At 41.5% G+C, this 18,885-nt stretch overlaps 1 protein-coding gene across 1 annotated transcript in view; it reads right to left on the minus strand.

Annotated features, from left to right (window-relative positions):
- The window catches only part of Pde4d (phosphodiesterase 4D), a 1,452,168-nt gene extending 1,438,952 nt beyond the window's left edge, over window positions 1-13,216 (minus strand). Inside the window, exon 1 of the mRNA XM_021180268.3 lies at window positions 12,831-13,216. The gene's annotated coding sequence lies outside the window, so the exon portion shown is untranslated. The remainder of the gene's footprint in view (window positions 1-12,830) is intronic.
- Between the last annotated feature and the right edge of the window lie 5,669 nt (window positions 13,217-18,885).

Here is an 18,885-nt window from a genome sequence, read left to right on the forward strand (position 1 = left end):
ATATTGACACCAACTCATAACTGGCTCCCCACCTTCATTTGCTTTACCAAGACTAGGGTAACATAAAATGCATCTTGTCCTCCAGCAAAACATGTGTGCCATCCAAAAACAGCATGAAACATGGCTGGGCCCACACATAACATTTTAGTTTGTCTCCATAATTGCAATTAATGGCTCCCTCAAGACACATCAGATGCAAGTCCATGACCAAAAAGAGTTAGGGTGGTGCTTCTACAATTTGATCTATCCATCTGCATACAAAATTCAATAGCAGGGGAATCTGCCCACACTTCCCGGCCCAACCCCTATTTCCTTGCTTCCTGCCAACATCTTACCAGAAAAATCTGTGTCATATGAAAAGAAGAAAGCACAAGATGTCTGAAGATGGCACATTAGGGTCTCATCCTCACAGATGTTATTGCCTGAGTGAGCCAGGCTAAGTCACTAAACGTCACTAAAGCATCAGTGTCACTTGCTATACACGGGAAATTAGAACATCCACCTCTCAATGAGGGAAAGAAATGAAATCAACAACCTGGAGATATTGTAAATGATAGAAAAGAGGAGAAGAAGGAATAGGTTAGAGAATAAACACTAGAAGATGCCCTCCATTACCCCATGTCCAAGGGAGCAAGCAGCTCCTGTGATCTCAAAATCTGATCAATATCTTAACCTGAGGAGTATATTTTGAAAATCAGGCTCATAGAATAGGACTTACAGGATAAAAGTGAAAGTTCCCCTCATTTCACTCCTAGTATTAGAAAAACAAATAAACAAACCAAAAAAAAAAAAAAAAACCCAACAACAAGCAAACTGAAGAGTAAACTCTCTAGAGCAGATTCCCCTAAACCACGAACTTGCTTTTTTCCCATGGCAAATCAACTCCACTAGAATTTTCAGCTTTGTGTGTTCCGCTGGATCCCATCTGAATGGGAAGTGACAACTCAGAGCCCCGGAACAGAAAGCAGGAAATCAACTGAACTGATTCTCTAACTTCCAAAATGCAAATCATCACCTCACTGTGTCATGGATAAGAAATAAAGTAAGGCAGAAACGTAAACCTCCCCTTAAATCATGCACAGAAAAGAAAACTACCCAAGGGGTACCTTCTGCCATAAGACTGACAGAGAGCAAAGCCAAGCCCAGTATGGGTCCCCTCAAAACTAAACAGCCACTGTACCTAATGAAATGGCCCACTCTAGTGAGCAGATGCTCTTCTCTAGGGAAAGTGGTAGTGCCACCAAAGATACTTTTCTTGAACAGGGTAAAGATTCCAACCTCCTGTTGTTTCTGCACAGCGCTTGGTTTGACTCCAGTGAGAACCCTGGGTTCTGCCCAGTATGTGCTGCCAGTTGCATACCTCCATAGACCATCACTTCCTCCTGGTTTACATCAGCCACACATTCAGCCCATCTTCTAACCTGGTTTGCAAACCCAGCCTCCCTGAGCTGGATTCTCCACTAACCTGCTCTCCATCCCTGCTCTTTCCCAAGGTTGCCAGGTGAAACTGTCTAGCAGTGTAAGTCTCTCCATTGTTGCCCTCTTGCCATGCTTCTTCACACCTACTGATCATCAACAGGTTGCTCAGCAAGTGGTTCTCATCCTGTATACCTAGGAGTGATGTGTTAGTGGATAAGCCTGAGGCCAGATGGGTGGGGTAAGAATCTATCTTGGGTTAAGCTTTATCTCTTAGTAGCTATGGGACTCTGATAAATTACAAAATCTCTCTGTGCCTCACCTTTCTCTAGTGGGATGAAGATAACAGCTACCTACCCAATTAATAAGGGTTAAAGGGGCTATTAATAATATAGGTAAGGTAGTTAGGTCTTAGATTTGAATAAGACCAAGAATTAATGCTTATGACATTATTACTACAACCAAGCTCTACTTTAAGAGCTGTGACCATGATTATGTATACCATCATTTATTATGACTATTTTAACCTTATTTCACTCAAGGAGAAACTGAGGCAAGACAGAATCCACAGACTGAGTCAGAGGGCAAGCCAGCTTTGCTCTATGGCTGCCAACTTGTACTATTTCTCTTCCTCTGGGCATTTGTGTGTTGTTCGTGTATTTGTCTGAGAGAGGTCACACTATGAAACCCCAGGCTGACCTTGAACTCCTAATCTTCATGTCTCAGCCTCCCAAATGCTAACTGTGTGGTTCTTTGCCATCATGTCTGGTTTCTCCTTGGCTTCTGCGAGCAAGCACCATACACACAGCCACCTCAGTCCTTCCTGTTATTTGGGGACTTGCTCCATATCACAGTCTTGCCAGATAGATGTGCGGAAGACTTTTTTCTCTTCAATCCAATGCAGGGATATAGTGCGTGCATTCTATCTGTATCCAACCTAATCACTTCTACCCTTGGCATCCCTCCCCTTACACATCAAGCCCTAACTATTTTCTAGTTCTTTCTGTTATTCCTTGAAATGTACCCCCCTCCCAAATTCCAGCAGGTCCAAAAAGAAGCATTCATGTCCTCCAGGGACCCAGGGGCCATTACCCAGCTGCCTCTCCTAACTTTCAATCACTCTGGAAACATTAACCAAGCAGCTGCCAAGCCTGTGCAGATGAAGCTGATATGCCCTGTCCCCTAGGCACTCGCTGATGAAGGACATGAAGATGAATATGGAAAATCCGAATAGGCTGTAGTAAGTATAAATGTGTGGTAATAGAAGCACTGTCATTGGCTCTGCTCAGTCTTGCACTTTCTGTGCCATTTCATTCACCAATGCTGTCACACCGTACCCTCTTTCCAAGTCTACCACCATCCTGTGATTGACCTGCCACCTTCCCTGTTGCTGAGACGTTAAAATCTCCTCTGTGCATGAAGCACTGGGTGATTTGCCTTAGATTTAGCCCATCTTCTGCTGACTGATAACACTGTCACAGCTAAAGTCCATACCGATGAACCTGATGAACTAAGTTGCAAGCCCTGAACTTGAGCAGGCAAAGCTGCCTGGCAACCTGACTTACTAGTTATACCTTGTCCCACCCCTCAACCTACCCACACTTTACTTCACATGCCAAAGCTAAGAGAGACATGTTATAGGTTCTCCAAAGTGACTCATGTTCCTATTCCCCACCCCTTCTCAGTTTACCTCTAGAATTTGAGTCCTGCAGTAATGTTCAAGCCAAAAATCACCTAACCTATGAAACATACATACATTTTCTAATTCTCTTTAAACAACATGTTATTTCCCTGAAAGCGTTTAAATCCTACCTTATACTACAGTCACTACAATATCTAGCTTATAGTCTCTTATCTTCAGAACAAGTAATTTGTCTTAACCATATTTGAACCAGTAAACATATTTGGCTCTTGTTTTGTTTGAAACAGGGTTTCTCTGTAGAGTCCTGACTGTCCTCCCGAGACCTGGGATTAGAGGTTGCACCACTACTGCCTGGTTAATTATATTTAATATAGTGCCTAGCCAAGTGCCTCGAGCATAATATTTGTCCCAAAAATAATGAAAACTTTTTGTTCACATTTTATGTTCTAATATGGAAAAGAAATTTCATGTGGATCCACGTGGAAACCCTAGAGCTTTTGTCCTTTGTCAATAGTAATGATGAGTTTCATGTGTCAGCTCAGTGGGGCAAAGGGAGACTCAGGTGTGTCTATGTGTCTGGAAAAGATAAGCATTTAAATCATACAGCAAGTAAGATGTAGGGAAAGCATCCATCCATCCACTGGAGGCTCCGAGTAAAGAGAGGAGGAGTACCTCAAGCTGTTCATCGTCAGAGCAGAGGACCCTAAGCCGAGATGTCCATCTCCCCTCCTAGGAATTTGAAGCTCTTTGTTCCTAAGCACTGACATATCAGGACCTCCTCCAGCCGTTCAACTGGTTTTTCTGGCCTGTGCCATCAGTTTGGGAGTTAGAACGTTCTTTCCCTGGTTCATAGGTCTTCAGACTTGGACTCAATTTCACCAGCAGCTTTCCTGGCTCTTCTACTTGCAGACAGCATATTGTGAGACTTCTCAACCTCCCTAATCACATGAGTGAATTCCCATAATAAATCTTCTCCTGCATGTCTATGTATTTCCCATCGGTTCTCCTGCATGTCTATGTATTTCCCATCAGTTCTGTTTCTCTGGAAACCCTGACTAATATTTCATCTAAGCATTTATCCAACAGATCTTTTCATCCCTAAGGAATATGTTATTCATTAGGAATCAAAAATAAAGACCAACATCTATACTCAGTAAATTTACATTCTGTATCAGAAAGATTGGCACAGGATATAAATAAAATAATTATACACATGATAGTAGGAATTGCAAAATCCTGGCAATTATACCATCAACTAGGTATGTAACCTCAGACAAATCATACTATGAGCTAGGGATTACTAAGTGTATACTGTGAACTCCTGGCACTCTGTAAGTCTGATGCTAACTAGGAAAGTATATGACCTCCTTTGTTAATGGATGATAGATGGTATTTCTCTTGTTACTAAGTAGTAATGTATTGGCAAAAAAAATCATCCGTTATTGATGCTAACTCATTCTAGAGAAATCAAGAAAACAGCGTATAAGGACAGGTTTAAAAAGCAACAGCTGAAATTAATAATTGCAAAAAGAAAAATAATGCACAGCATGTGCTTCACCGGCACCTCTAGACAGATGAGTGAAATCAAGGCTGAGAGATGCAAGGTAAGCTTAATAGGAAAGCCGTCCCCAGGTGGCATGAGAGAGGACCTCCTTAGGATCCCCAAGAGATCCGAAACTGGCATGTGAAAGTCCCCCGGCCCCATGGGGGCAGGAATTTCTTTTCACTTACTCTTGCATCTGGTACCTTAGAGATAACACACATTCAATAAATGCTTGTGAGTGAAGCAATCAGTTACCATCAAGCATTGTGTATACAGAGACTTCTAGGGGAGGGATTGGGACACTGACCCAGCCACAAAACCTTCGAACTATATTTGCCCTGCCTACAAGATGTGCTGGGGTAAAGGTGGTTCAGAAATTGAGGTGGCACAGAAATTGTAGGAGTGGCCAACCAATGACTGGTCCAGCTTAAGACCCATGCCATGAGAGGGAGCCCACCCTTGACACTGCCCAGAATATCAGGAACCAAAAACACAGCATAGAACACCAAACACAAATTGCCAAGTCCTGCTTGGCCATGTGTAAGAGACAACATGATATGGTTCCTGCCCCTGAAACAGAGCCAGCAGGGCATGGGCCTCAATGAGTATTGATGGTTAGTTACTGTGGGTATAAGGCTTGTTTGTATAATATTTTCATGTTCCTCCTTTGAGGAATGTCCTCCCTGTTAATGCTAATAACTCCATGATAGTTAGAAATAGCACAAGTCCAGGAGTTAAGGGTGTGTCTATGTCTTTAGCAAAATGGTAAATGCTGGAACCTTTAAGACAGCCCTTAAGGCTATGGAAAAGAGCTCTAAAACCTTGAGTTCAAAAATATATATTTTCTCAACTATGTAAAATACAAGGATGCAATATTAATTATATAAAGAGCTTCACAGATGTAAAGGAACAGACAGCTTGTGCTATGAGCCAACTTGTCAGAAAGATACTAAGGAAGGAGATAAAGATATTTAGGGAATGGTGATCACAGAAACTCCTACCCATCTAAATTTTTTGTTTATGCTTACAAGGGCAGGCAGATTCCTGAGTTCTAAGTCAGCCTGGGACAGAGCAAGGTTAGGCCCAGGAATGGTAGAAATGGCGATTTCAGAGTGAGGTCTTGCCCAACTAGCTTACCATCTGTGCTTAAGAGCTCTGAATTCTTTTGCAATTTTTTTTAAAATGTGCTTGCTGTCACCCAAGAGTCAAGGGATGCTGATTCATAAGGATAATCAAAAGTGAACCTGGGGTAGTGACTGAAGTCACATGTAAATTAAAAACTGGTCTTTTGATCTGCAAGAAATGAGCTATCCAGAGAATTTTTAGAATAGCAAGAGAGAACTGCGTGGAGAACTGTCTCGAGCAGAATATACAGAGAGCAGTCTGAAAGCTGTCTCAAGCAGAACATAGGCCAAATGCTTGGATCCACAATTTGATTTCAAGTCCTTGGTTTCACTGCTTTCAAAACCCTTCTCTCAGAACCCCTGTCCAAACCAAAGATGGTCCTTGGAAATAAATGGGGAAAAAAGTCAATGAAATGACTCCTAAATATATTTTACTATACTCATAGATTGGTGTCTAGCCCAGTAGTCATCAAAGAGGCTTCACTCAGCAATTAACTGTTTGATTAAAAACAGAAGCAGAAACCCACAGCCAAACATTAGGCAGGGCTTTGGTAATCCTGCTGAAGAGGGGGACAAAGGATTGTAGGAGCCTGTGGGGTCAAGTATACCACAAGAAAATCCACAGAATCAACCAACCTGAGACCATAGGGGCTCACAGAGATTGAACTACCAACCAGGGAACCTTCATGGGACTGACCTAGGCTCTCCACACATATGTTACAGCTGTGCAGCTTGATCGTCTTGTGGGAGCTTGATCTTCTAACAGTGGGAGCAGGAGCTGTCTCTGACTCTCTTACCTGACTTTGGGACCCTTTCCCTCTACTGGGTTGCCTTTTCTATCCTTAATAGGAGAGGATGTGCCTAGTCTTACTGTAACTTGATGTGCCATGGCTGGCTGATGTCCATCTAGGCTGGCCCTTTTCAGACGGGAAATGGAGGTGAAGTAGATGGAGTTTGGGAGAGAACTGGAAAAAGAGAAAGAAGGGGGAAATTATGGTAAGGATATAAAATAAATTAAAATAAAATAAAAACTGTGTATGTAGCTAGGCATGGTGGTGCATGCCTTTAATCCCAGCATCTAGGAAGCAGAGGCAGTGAATCTCTGTAAGTTTGATATCATCCTTATCTTCCACCCTAACCTACAAAGCAAGTTCCAGGACAGTCAAGGCTGTTGTACAGAGAAACCTTGTCTCAAAAAAGGAAGGAAGGAAGGAAGGAAGGAAGGAAGGAAGGAAGGAAGGAAGGAAGGAAGGAAGGAGAGAGGGAGGAAGAAGAAAGAGAGAGAGAGAGAGAAGAAGAAGGAGGAGGAGGAGGAGGAGGACTGAAGGGAAGGGAAGTATTATGTAGGGCTGGCAAAAGGACTCAATGGATAAAGATGTCTGGTGCTAAGTCTATGTATTCTCTCTGTCTCAGTCTCTGTCTTTCTCTGTCTCTGTCCCTGTCTCTCTTTCTCTCTTCTGCCTCTTTGCCTCTTTCTGTCTTTCTCTGTCTCTGTCTCTCTCTGTATCTCTGACTGTCTCTCTGTCTCTCTTTCTCCGGGTTTTGTTTCTTAAAACTTTAGTGTGTGTATGGGGGAGGAGTACCCACAGATTAGCACATTACTGAACATGTTCTTTACAATTGGACTACACCTCCTAGACTTTATTGTAAAGTTTGCTAAAGATCTATGCACACTAAATCTAGAACTATATCATCATACAAAATCAACAAAAAAAACTTAAACCTAAACCATGAGCCACAATTTGTTCTTAGAGACTTTTATTAAAGGAAAACAGTTCAGCTACCAAGAAGAAATTTTAAAGCAACAAATCCTCTCTGGCAGTCCTCAGACACTGAAAGGCACCTTTGTCCATGGTAGTCATTCAGAAAGCCTCCTTGCTTTTGTGTGGCTTTGTCCCTCACAGAAGCTTTTTCATGTTCTTCTCCGTTCCACACCCTTCACCAAGACATTCTTTCCCAGCCCTGACCATCAAACTTCAGTCTTCATGCTGCATCCTTCCCCTTGATGCTGCACAAAGGTCCCCAAAATTGACAAGGTCCAGCACACGAGAAAACACACACACACACACACACACACACATACACACACAGAGCACAAAATCAACTAGGAAAGTAAAAGAACACTGCTAAGTTTGCATCCATGGCAGATACTGGCCCTATTTAGCTGCAGCATAAAGGTACCAAAATAAAAAGGAAATTGTAAAGAAACAAGAGTCTACAAATTTATTAAGTAACTATACTGTTTGGAAAGCTTCTGAAATTCAAAAAAAATGTATATAGAATATATATATATATATGAATGATATATAACTATTATATTTATATGTTATATATAACATAACAATATTACATAATAATGTTATTTAAAATATGTAATACATGTTATACAATATATGAATATAATATATTGTTAATATATTATATATAGTAGCTACTCTAAGAGTTGTTTGGGATATTGTGTTTTTTATCCTTCCTCCTCAATTTGGATATTCACCAGGAGGACTCGCTCAGAGGTGGACTTAGCCGAGATTTACTACAATGATCTAAGTACATCCTAATGGGACAGAACACAGGCAGAATACAAAGGGTCCCATGTGAGACTTTTGATGTTCTTCCCCCTATAAAGGATCACACAGATCCCAGATACTAAAATCCAGTGACTGGTATATGATGTTTCAGCCCAGATCTTTGGGAATCTGCACCATAAGGTTTTAATGGGGTTAATCACATAGGCACTTTCTGCCTAGCATTCTAAAGCAATTCAAGACTCCCAGAAGGAAATCGGCTATTTAAGGGCAACTGTGATTTTTATAAGAGTTGAGGCACAACCTCCACTGGGTTCAAGAGAGAAAGGTATGATGGCAAAGTGTGAGTTGGTCTGATGTTCACCACAAAGGCCATGGAGGATTTGAAGTACGGGGCTGGTGGGGCTGGCGTGGTAGTGACCCACCAGTGGGAACTTAGTGAGCTGAGTGGAGACGCTTCAGAAGCTCTGGGCCAGGAGTCTCCACAAGATAAAAACAGGTTGGCCATTGCCCACCAGGGCATGGCCGGCCAGCCCACTGAGACAGAGTAGCTGGCACGAGTGCAGGGATGTGACGGTTATTATTTTTTTAATATTTCCTGCAACAATCATGTGTGCATACTTAAAAAAGAAAGAAAGAGAGTAGTTTTCCCAGGCATTTTGGTCTTAGGACCCTTTGTATACCTTAAAAAATATTGAGGGTGTCAAAGAGCTTTTGCTCATATGGACTACATTTATTAATAATCCACACAAAAATATTAATCCAGAACTTAAAAATACTTTGTTGGAAATGAAAACAAGAAGAAGAAGAAGGAGGAGGAGGAGGAGGAAGAGGAGGGTGGAGGAGAAGGAGGAAGAGGAGTAGTAGTTGAGGCACAGTGAACCACAAGGTAGCTAACTATTGACTGAAATAACTCCAGGGACCAAGCCCCCAGTTACTAGCCCTGGCCCAGCCTTGCAAGCAGGTATTCCAAAGGGCAAAATCCTCTGGCCTAGTGTGCTCTTTTATGCATTCATACACAAAGACTCAATTTTTATCTCAGGGCAATTCTGATTTAGAAAAATAACTATACTAAAGCCTGCTATGCCTGCAATAAGTGCAGCATGCTAGATAACACTAAAGCAGTGTTCCCCAAACGTCCTCTGGATACCTTTATCAAAACCACAAGGCTGCGTGTTGGCCTAATGGCTGCAATCCAATGTGTGATTAACATTAGAAGAAAGAGGCATGTATCCAAGCCACAGGCTGAGGTGAGATTATAGAAGACCTTGAAACCCAGCCTGGGAAATTTTAATTTCAGTCTTCAGAGGCTATTGGAGGTTTCCTCTTCTCTCTGCCAGATACGTTAACACATCAAAAAACCCACATGCGGTCTGAAGAGATGTCTAGCCATTTTTGTGCACCCTGTGTTTAAAGAGGTAGAAACTAGAAACTCAGAGACCTTGAGCTCAAAAAGGGAACTGGTCAGACCTCATACAAGGAGCACTCACTTGGAGCTAGATTCTGTTGAGGGTAATTTTTTCCAGGGACTGCTGTCCATACTTTCAGGATAAGCTTCCATTGTTGTTGTTGTTGTTGTTGTTGTTGAAAACGTATTTAAAATGAAAAGATACTCAAGAAACTGAAGAGAGTTGCAATTGTATTAACATTAGACATATTTGTAACATAACACTTTCCAGATTTATTTATTTTCTGTACATGAGTACAGTGTTGCTGTCTTCAGACACACCAAAGGAGAGCATCAGATTCCATCACAGATAGATGTGAGCCATCATGTGGTTGCTGGGAATTGAACTCAGGACCTCGGGAAGAGCAGCCAGTGCTCTTAACCAGTGGGCCATTTCTTTAGCCCCTAGACATATATTTTAATACTAAATAACTCGTTATTTCTGAAAATGTTCATGATAATTCCCACTATCCCCCTGTTCTCTCTTTTTGAAAACTGGGATTATAGGATGACTCCAGAGATGCCTTGGCTGGACATAAAATCTGATATATAAATATAGGAACTTTGATAAGTAGTTTAGTATGTGTCCTCTCCCTGTAAGTAGGATTTTTGTTAGATTTTCTTAATTAGATATTTTCTTTATTTACATTTCAAATGTTATCCCCTTTCCTAGTTTCCCATCCAAAAACCCCCTATCCCCACCTGCCCTCCCCTGCTCACTAACCCACCTACTCCTGCTTCCCTGTCCTGGCATTCCCTATACTGGGGCATAGAACCTTCCCAGGACCAAGGGCCTCTCCTCCCATCGATGACCAACTAGGCCATCCTGTGCTACATATGCAGCTAGAGCCACGAGTCCCACCATGTGTTTTCTTTGGTTGGTGATTTTAATCCCAGGGAGCTCTGGGGGTACTGGTTAGTTCATATTGTTGTTCCTCCTAGGGGGTTGCAAACCCCTTCAGGTCCTTGGGTCTTTTCTCTAGCTCCTTCATTGGGAACCCTGTGGTCTGTCCAATGGATGGCTGTGAGCATCCACTTCTGTATTTATCAGGCACTGGCAGAGCCTCTCAGGAGGCAGCTATATCAGGCTCCTGAGCATCCAGGGTAAGCTTTCTTAGCATTACTTAAGTCAGGGCACAGGCAGGGAATGAGTGGTGAGCAGGTGTCTGTAGCAAGAGACAAGAAAATTTCACCTGTAACTTTCCACATGCACCCTGAGCTCCCCATCCCCTACCCCCTTGACACATTCACTGTAAGAGGCAGAGAATGTCATCGTCCCAACACCACGCAGGCACCAAGTAGAACTAGAAGAAGAAATTGTCCATGTGATCTCAATGAGAGAAGAGGGACAGGGAAGGGATGAAACACCTCCACCATGCTTCCTCCTGGACCGAGGAAAAGAGAAGAAATCAAATACATGCAACAACAGTGCCTTGGCCATAGCATACTTATTGATCACGTGACCGAATTAAAAGTGTTACTGCGGGATGGAGGGATGGATCAGTGGTGAAGAGCACTGGCTGCTCTTGCAGAGAACTGGGATTTGGTTCTGAGCACCACATCAGCTCACAACTGTCTGAGCCTCTGGTTGCAGGAGGCCTCTCCTGGCCCTGGCATGCACTGATAGGCTTGCCTAACTCAAGAATATATGCATAAACATAAAGTAAAGTAAAATAAAATAAGCCTTTTTAGAAATAGTAAACAACTAAAAATCAAGTGTTGGTGATGGTAGCATAGGACACTGACCCCAGAGCTTGAATGCATGCCTGACAGTAGGTTTACCTGATAACCACCTTCTATCATAAAACCCAGAATTAAGCAGTAAGACAGAAACCACCCATTATGGAAAATAAACTCCTCGTTATGGAGACCTAACCACTTCCTTCTTCGGCACGAGACAAACGAAAACCAAGTCATATATCAAAATATGGCACCTCTGGGAGGTTGGCTACCTTTCTGAGAATCACGCCAAGGTCTTTATCACCTCCTAATAGAACGTCTAAAAGGGTGATCTAGCTCTGTCTTGTTTAGAATTTCTACTTGTCAGCTGAAGTACTTAGAAATGTAATAGGACGTGACAAAGAGGAAAACTTAAGCAAAACCTCTAAACTTTAGACCTGGAACTGGGGAGATGGCTTAGTGGGTAAAAGTTTTTGCCACATGATCTTCAAAGACCTGAGTTTGGATTCCCCAAACTCAAGAAAAAGCAGTGCAAGGGTCTGTGATCTTCTCAGTGCTCCTATGAGGAAGTGACAGCTAGAGACAATCACTCTCTCAGAAAATTCCTGGAAACTCATGTTGTAGATAAACAACCAAGACACCTGTCCCCTGTCTCCAACAAGGGGAAGGGGAAGGACCAACACCTAAGGTTGTCCCCGACTTTCACACTCATGCTGAGGTGTATGTGCACTGGCAGTCTCAGGCACAAGTGTATGTGTGTGCACACGTGCTGTATAAATAGCAACAACAACAACAATAGTCATAATGAAAGACCATAACTATCGCTGCACTCGCCTGTCAAACGAACTGTCTGACTGGGCTGTGAAGAACCAGACTGCATTCTAATTAAGATAACCATATCAGTTACCAATTGTATTATCATCCTGGTTAGCAGTTATTTGGAAGGATTTGTTCTTCCTTGGGGTTTGCACATTGCTACCTTTATTCAGCCTGCCTTATAGTTCACACGTGCTATAAGAGGACAGGCGAAAACACAGCCTGCTTTTTCCATGAGGAAGGAGGGGCAGATACAGATAGCAGCAACACTGCAGTGCACACAAGTAAACTCTTCACCACCAGTGGGTAGACATGTGGCTTATGGAAGACCAACAGCCTAGATTTAAATCCTGGCTCTTGTAAACTACCATTTTGAACAAGTTTTAGGACCCTCTCCAAGCCTCAGTTTCCCTTGCTGGAAACCTGCGTGACGAATTCTAACACCCATTCCCGAGGGTTGTTACCAAGAGTTACAAAGACATAATGAAATTAAATCCTTAAAAAAAAATAAGAGAGACTTAAAACAAATGCTAGCTAGTAGTATCATCAGAAAGCATCGTTTTTCTTTTTGCTGCTAGTGTTCCACTCACTGCTACCATTACCACCCTGCTCCTATCAACAGAATTTTGCCCCATACCTTATGGAGAAAGTAGATCCCATGCTGTTTGAAGCTGTCCAGTCCAAATCAAAGAATTCATCCAGTCAGGGAGGTAAGGAGGCCCCCAGCTCCTCAGTCAGATGTCAGAAGAGGATTTCAGAGAAAGGAGTTGCTACAGATGGAAGTAAGCCCAGCCTGGCCAAAGCAGATAAGTAAGTTTGTTCTAAATGGCTTCCTGGCCGAGGAGGGCCACATGCTCGCCGTCATATGATGAACTGGAGAGTGTGTTAGAGATGCTTAACTCACTCTGAAGGAAAAGCTGCGGCATTTGCACAGTCACAAGAATCCTGTGCCTTCTTCTAATGCTATTTGGAATTGTGAAATAAATTTAGTCCTGTGCAGAAGAAGAAGAAAAAAATGTTGGATGCAATGGGAACTCTGAAAAGAATTTTATTTAGCTCCTGAAAGATACATATTTCTTCCCCTGATCATGTGGTAACAATGTGAGCACTGAATGTGCTTGCTCACCACAGCTCCTTGTCCCTCAGGGGTGGGGAGAACAGCCTGGCTCAGGTTACTCTCAATGTCATGTTTAGCTGCTGATTAACTTCAGAATCTGTGAGCCCTGTTACTCTGGACTCCAAGTGGACTGGTCCCTTCTTACTCCACGTCCCTATTTTACCAAGGGACAGCATAAGACTCAAGTGACTTTCTCTTAAATACATCTAAGTTGGCAAAGAGAGGAGCTCAAACCGCACTGATGGAGAGAAGATCCAGGGGAGGGGAGAGACGCGGCAGCTTGAGCTTGAAATAACCTGCTGTGGGGAATCAAATGACGTGGGCAGCTTTTAAGATTTCAACAAGAAAGATGCCTAAGTAAAATCCTTTTGGAACTGAGGCTTTCCTGTTGTTATATATAGTGCCTGATAAATTAACTCTGTCGGGTTTCTTATCTCTGCACCTCTTGCTACTAGAGGTTAAATATCCTGTGTGTGTGTGTGTGTGTGTGTGTGTGTGTGTGTGTGTGTGTTGTATACACACATACACACACACACACATAAACATATATATATATATACACATGTTTAAAAGCAAAATCCAGCTGTAATATTTTTTACCTTAGCAAATTTTTATTTATAATCAAGACCACCCATTTTAGAAGTGAGGCCTAGTCGTTTTGGCTTAGTGATTAAAACAAAGTGGAGGAGTACCCTCATAGAGCAGGGGGAGGGGGGTGGGATAGGGGGTTTGTGAAGGGGAAACCGCAAAAGGGGGTAACATATGAATGTAAATGATTCAGGGATTGTGACAGCGCATTTTGTAAGATAGAATCTTACCTACTGCACCCCTCTTCCAAGCATAAATAGGGACTTTGGGACCCACTACCGACCTAGGCTCCTGGAGGACTTTGCTCGATGACGACTGTGGTTTCCAAGGTCATCAGACTTCATAGCATTTTTCCCAAAAGGCATCTTCCGAAAAGGAACTTCGGGGCTGGAATTTATTCTGTTTAGCATTTCTCCTGTTCTGTGCCAAAGGCTTTGCCAGTGGGAAAACTCGTAAAGGGCAATGTAAACACATCCCTGTTTGCCTTCTGAAACAGAAGTTAAACACTTGTGATATTGCCCATGCTAACCAATAAACCAAGCTGTTCTCACTGAAGAAAGGATCCTAAGAACCTGGGAAACAGACTGGGAGTAGGCCAGGCAACTTCAGGGTTTCCACATATAAGGGGGATGGAGAGAGAATCTATCTCCAAAAAGGAATAGGGATTTGCCATTTATTTTCTTTTTTATTGTATGTATACAAGATTGTATACATGGTTTTTTGACTCATATATACATAGTAAAATGATTGCTACAACTAAGTAAATTGCTACAACCCCTCCATCTCACAACAGTGTGCCTGTGTGTGTGTGTGTCTGTGTGTCTGTGTGTGTCTGTGTATGTGTGTGTGTTGGTAAAAATACATAAAATCTCTCTTGGCAAATTTCTGATATAAAGTAAGGCTATTAACTCTAGTCTTTATGCTGCACACTGGCTACATTTTCTTCCTCCACAAAACTCAAAGTTGTACCCTTCAGTCCCTTGTCTTTCCATTTTCCCCATTTTCCTACTGTTTCTCTATATTCAGATTTTGAGTTTCTTTGATTATTGCCTATGATGAGTGATGCTGTGGTGGCCATGAAGGCATCAGTCTCATGGGCAGTGACTGATTGATTGCATTCCCTTTGGATGTATGACTTGATAGAGAGGTTGCTGGCTCATGTAGTTCGAATGGTCATTTCTTTATGAACAATCAGCCAGCCCATCAATAGCATACAAGGATTCACTTTCCTCTGTATCCTTGCCCACATTTGCTACCACTTACCTGTTTTATGTGGTAGCCATTCTAACAAGTCATATGTACTGATCTGCAGGCCCCAGATAGTTTCTGATGTTGGCTATATTTCTTTTTCTATACCTTTTCTAAGGGAATTTCCATGCAGCTGTATCTTCAAGCATTCACTCAAACAGCATGTTGGTTGGCAACCTCTTAGATTTCATCAGGAAAGCATCAGCTCCAGCCTAGTGGAACTGAAATGGTTAAAGCTTCCAGCTCCAACCGCTCCTGCCCCCTCTACTGAAGAGAGAAAGTGCCACACACAGGGTCAAACCTTGGGAATGGGTGAAAAGCTGATGCCTAAGAATTCCTTGTCTTCCTAAGGTATTTCATCCCTGGGGAGCTTCTAAGCATGCAGCTAAGCATGAGAGGAGGGGTGGGGGGTTCCTGCTGTAATTCAAGTAAACCATTCCACACTCACCATTGGTATCTTTGGGTTTTGGTTCTGGTTTTTTTTTTTAACCTTGTCTATATCTTAAGCTGGATTCATAAAATTAAAAATGGCAAACTGCTTTTTTAAAGAGACAACACCATGAGTGTTACAAAGTCTGCCAGTTAGACAAGAGACTACAATGACGAAAGCACTGCCTGCTCATCTTCCAGGCTCGCCAAGATTGGTCCCCTGAGAACTTCTCAAGCTGCCTGCCTGCCCCATGCATAACAGTAGATGCGCCGGTTGTTCATGTAAAATTTGTATGTGACAACCCATCTGATGCAGATTCCAAATACAGTGAATGGTGTCTTCTTTGATTTGAAATAGCTCACTGCACCAGCATCAGGTAACAATTTAACCCTGTAACATTTCTCACTGATGCTGTGAATAAAACTTCTTCCTGGCTATTTTTATTCTCCCATGTGAACATCAGCACCAGCTTCCTGAATCTTTATTGTGTCATACCATGGACTGGGAGGGTCTCCATGTATTAATTTTTTATTTTTTGCATCTTGGCACCCTGCTCTGTTCTCTTGCCATAGCTCTAGCAGTGAACGAATTCTCTGGAATCTTCTAAGCACAGTGATATTATTTATTTATTTATTTATTTCCATTCGTGTCTATTTTTTAACCACTATTTGTTCTCTTATCCACAAGAAAATTGGCCAGAATCTTAAATCAGTGCTAAACAATGTAAGCGTGTGTTTTTCCTCATTAGCTGTGAACGCTTCCGTTATTTGTCCCATCAGTGGGAGCTTCTTTTGGCTTAAGACAAAATATTTTTTTAATTATGAAATTATAGATTCAGTTCTGGTTTGTGGTCTGTTCTTTTATCTTTTTCCTTAATCAATAATGGACTGTATGTTTCCAATAACCATTTTTTTCTGCAACCATGGTTTGTCCATGTGGCTTTACTCTTTAGATGCTAGTACCATAAACTATTTCAATACATTTCCTAATAGTAAGCATTCTTTCCTTTGAAATTAATCTCCCGTGACTTGGTCCTGCTGAAGAGACATTACCATGAATGGCACAAAATTCACAAATGACACAAGAAAGTGTTCTTTTGCTTTGCTCTGAAATCTAAGTGCCAGCTGACATTTTGTGGAAGATCATTGCATTGATAAAATCAGGAAACATTGATCTGTGGTTTTTCTTTATTTCCTTCTTATTGGCGTTATTTGCTCTTCGGTAGACTCTATCAGCAATATAATTTCAATTTCACATAAAGAAGTCAAAAGATTTTCCTTTCTTATAAGTTTTTTAAAAAATCACTGCAGTGTTTAAAATGTTTGATTCATTAAAGTTTTAAAGAGCTCCCTGCACAAATATCTATGCCCGGTATCATGGAGAAACTAAAACTGCCTCTCTTCCTCTCTCTCTCTCTCTCTCTCTCTCTCTCTCTCTCTCTCTCTCTCTCTCTCTCTCTCTCTCTCTCTCTCTCTCTCTCTCTTTCTCTCTCTCTCCCTCTCTCTCCCTCTCTCTCTTTCCATCCCTTCCTTCCTTCCTCCCTCTTCCCCCTCTCTCTATCCTCTCTCCCTTTCTCTTTCTGTCTCTCACTCTCTCTCTCTCCTCTTTCTTTCAATTAATATTTTATTTTGAAGATCTGTGGCCAGCCCTAAGAACTATGTATCTTATCCATATTTCTACATTTATCTATATATTATTGAACAAATTACTCTCCCATAATCACCTTTAAATTCCTTCATCTGTGTCTATTTCTTCATTATTTTGCATCATCTACTTCTGTTTTGCTCATTTTAAAAACTAATGTGTTTCACGATTATTCATAGTACCAACAAGTGGGTGCAATCCAGGTGTCTACAAAAACAAAATATCTGAGTAACATGTGGCTCAGGCAGGACTGAGTGTATGCTCCATGGCAGAGTTTTTGGAAAAGGCCATAAGTTCATTCCTCAGCACAACACATATGTGTGTACATATATGCACACACACAAACACACACTCACACATATATACACACAAATATACATACACACACATAAACACATATTTAAACACACACACACAAACATATATAGACAAAAACACATACATACACATACAAACACACAAACACACTCAAACATACAAACACACACAGTGTTGCATATTTAGAAAACATACAATGGAATATTACTCAGATGTTAGAATAACTAAAAAACTGATTTAATCTATGCCATGGAACAGTTTTGAAAACATAACACTAAATAAAATAAAACAAGGACAAATATTAGTGCACTTATGTGAAACACCTGCTTTGACAAATTCATTGAGATAGAGTAGATCAGAGGTTCCCAAGCTCAAGGATAGAGAGATAGAGAGCTTTTTAGTCTCTTCTGCATGGTAACAACTGCCCAATAGTGCACGTACAATTAATGTCACCAAATTATATACTTCAAATATTATGATGAAAAATTTAGGTTACATGTTTTTACCACCACCACAACAAAAGGAATACTACAAGAACTAAGTGTAGCAAATGTCTTCCTTACATGATTCTCTAGAGACAAGCCTTAGCCTCCCCAGTTCTGCTATTTAATGACTTTCTGTTTTGTTGCCCTGTGTGTATTCCTGTTGTCTTCCCAGAGTTTATAATTTGACCTTCTTCACTGTTCATTTCTAATACTACATGGACATTAATTTTTTTAACTTCTTGGTGGTAGTTTTTTTAAAAAGTGGTGAGAATCTCATTCAAGAGAATTCCTTTCCTCCATACCTCTTGTTCTTTGGTGTCAAGGTATCTTATATAGAATCTGTGCCTGCTTCTTCTTCATTAATCATATTTAGGTTTAATGTGTTCTTCCTGGCCCTCAGAGATGGCTCATCTTCCAGGCCATCACTTCTCTCTGGCTCTAGGAGAAAACCACAGGACAGAATTAGCATTCACCATGTGGTTTTACTTTCTAGCCAACAGACACAGGCTGCTAGAGGTGGATACACCATCCTTCATACCATCTCCCCAGAATGCATTCCTTCATGTTTGCAATTTCGTTTCCTCCACTTTTTGTGAAGTCAAATGAAGCCCAGGGACATTGCAGTAAGCCAATGCTTTTCCTCGGTTTCCAAAGAAGTAGTTGGTTTGCTCTCAGCATTTGATGCTTAAGGATATAGTTCTTAGCCACCTATGTCTGAGATGTCTCCACACAAATGCATCTTCTCTTGGTCTTTCTGAACCTATATTTGATCTTTATTGCAATGTCAGCCCTCTCCAGACATTATCACTTGAGACTTAGTTTGGTTTTTTTTTTCCCCCAAAGGTTATATCCATCTTTTTCT

Source organism: Mus caroli, unplaced genomic scaffold (assembly GCF_978045245.1).
Source record: "Mus caroli unplaced genomic scaffold, Mus_caroli_1 scaffold_15, whole genome shotgun sequence".
Classification (NCBI taxonomy): domain Eukaryota; kingdom Metazoa; phylum Chordata; class Mammalia; order Rodentia; family Muridae; genus Mus; species Mus caroli.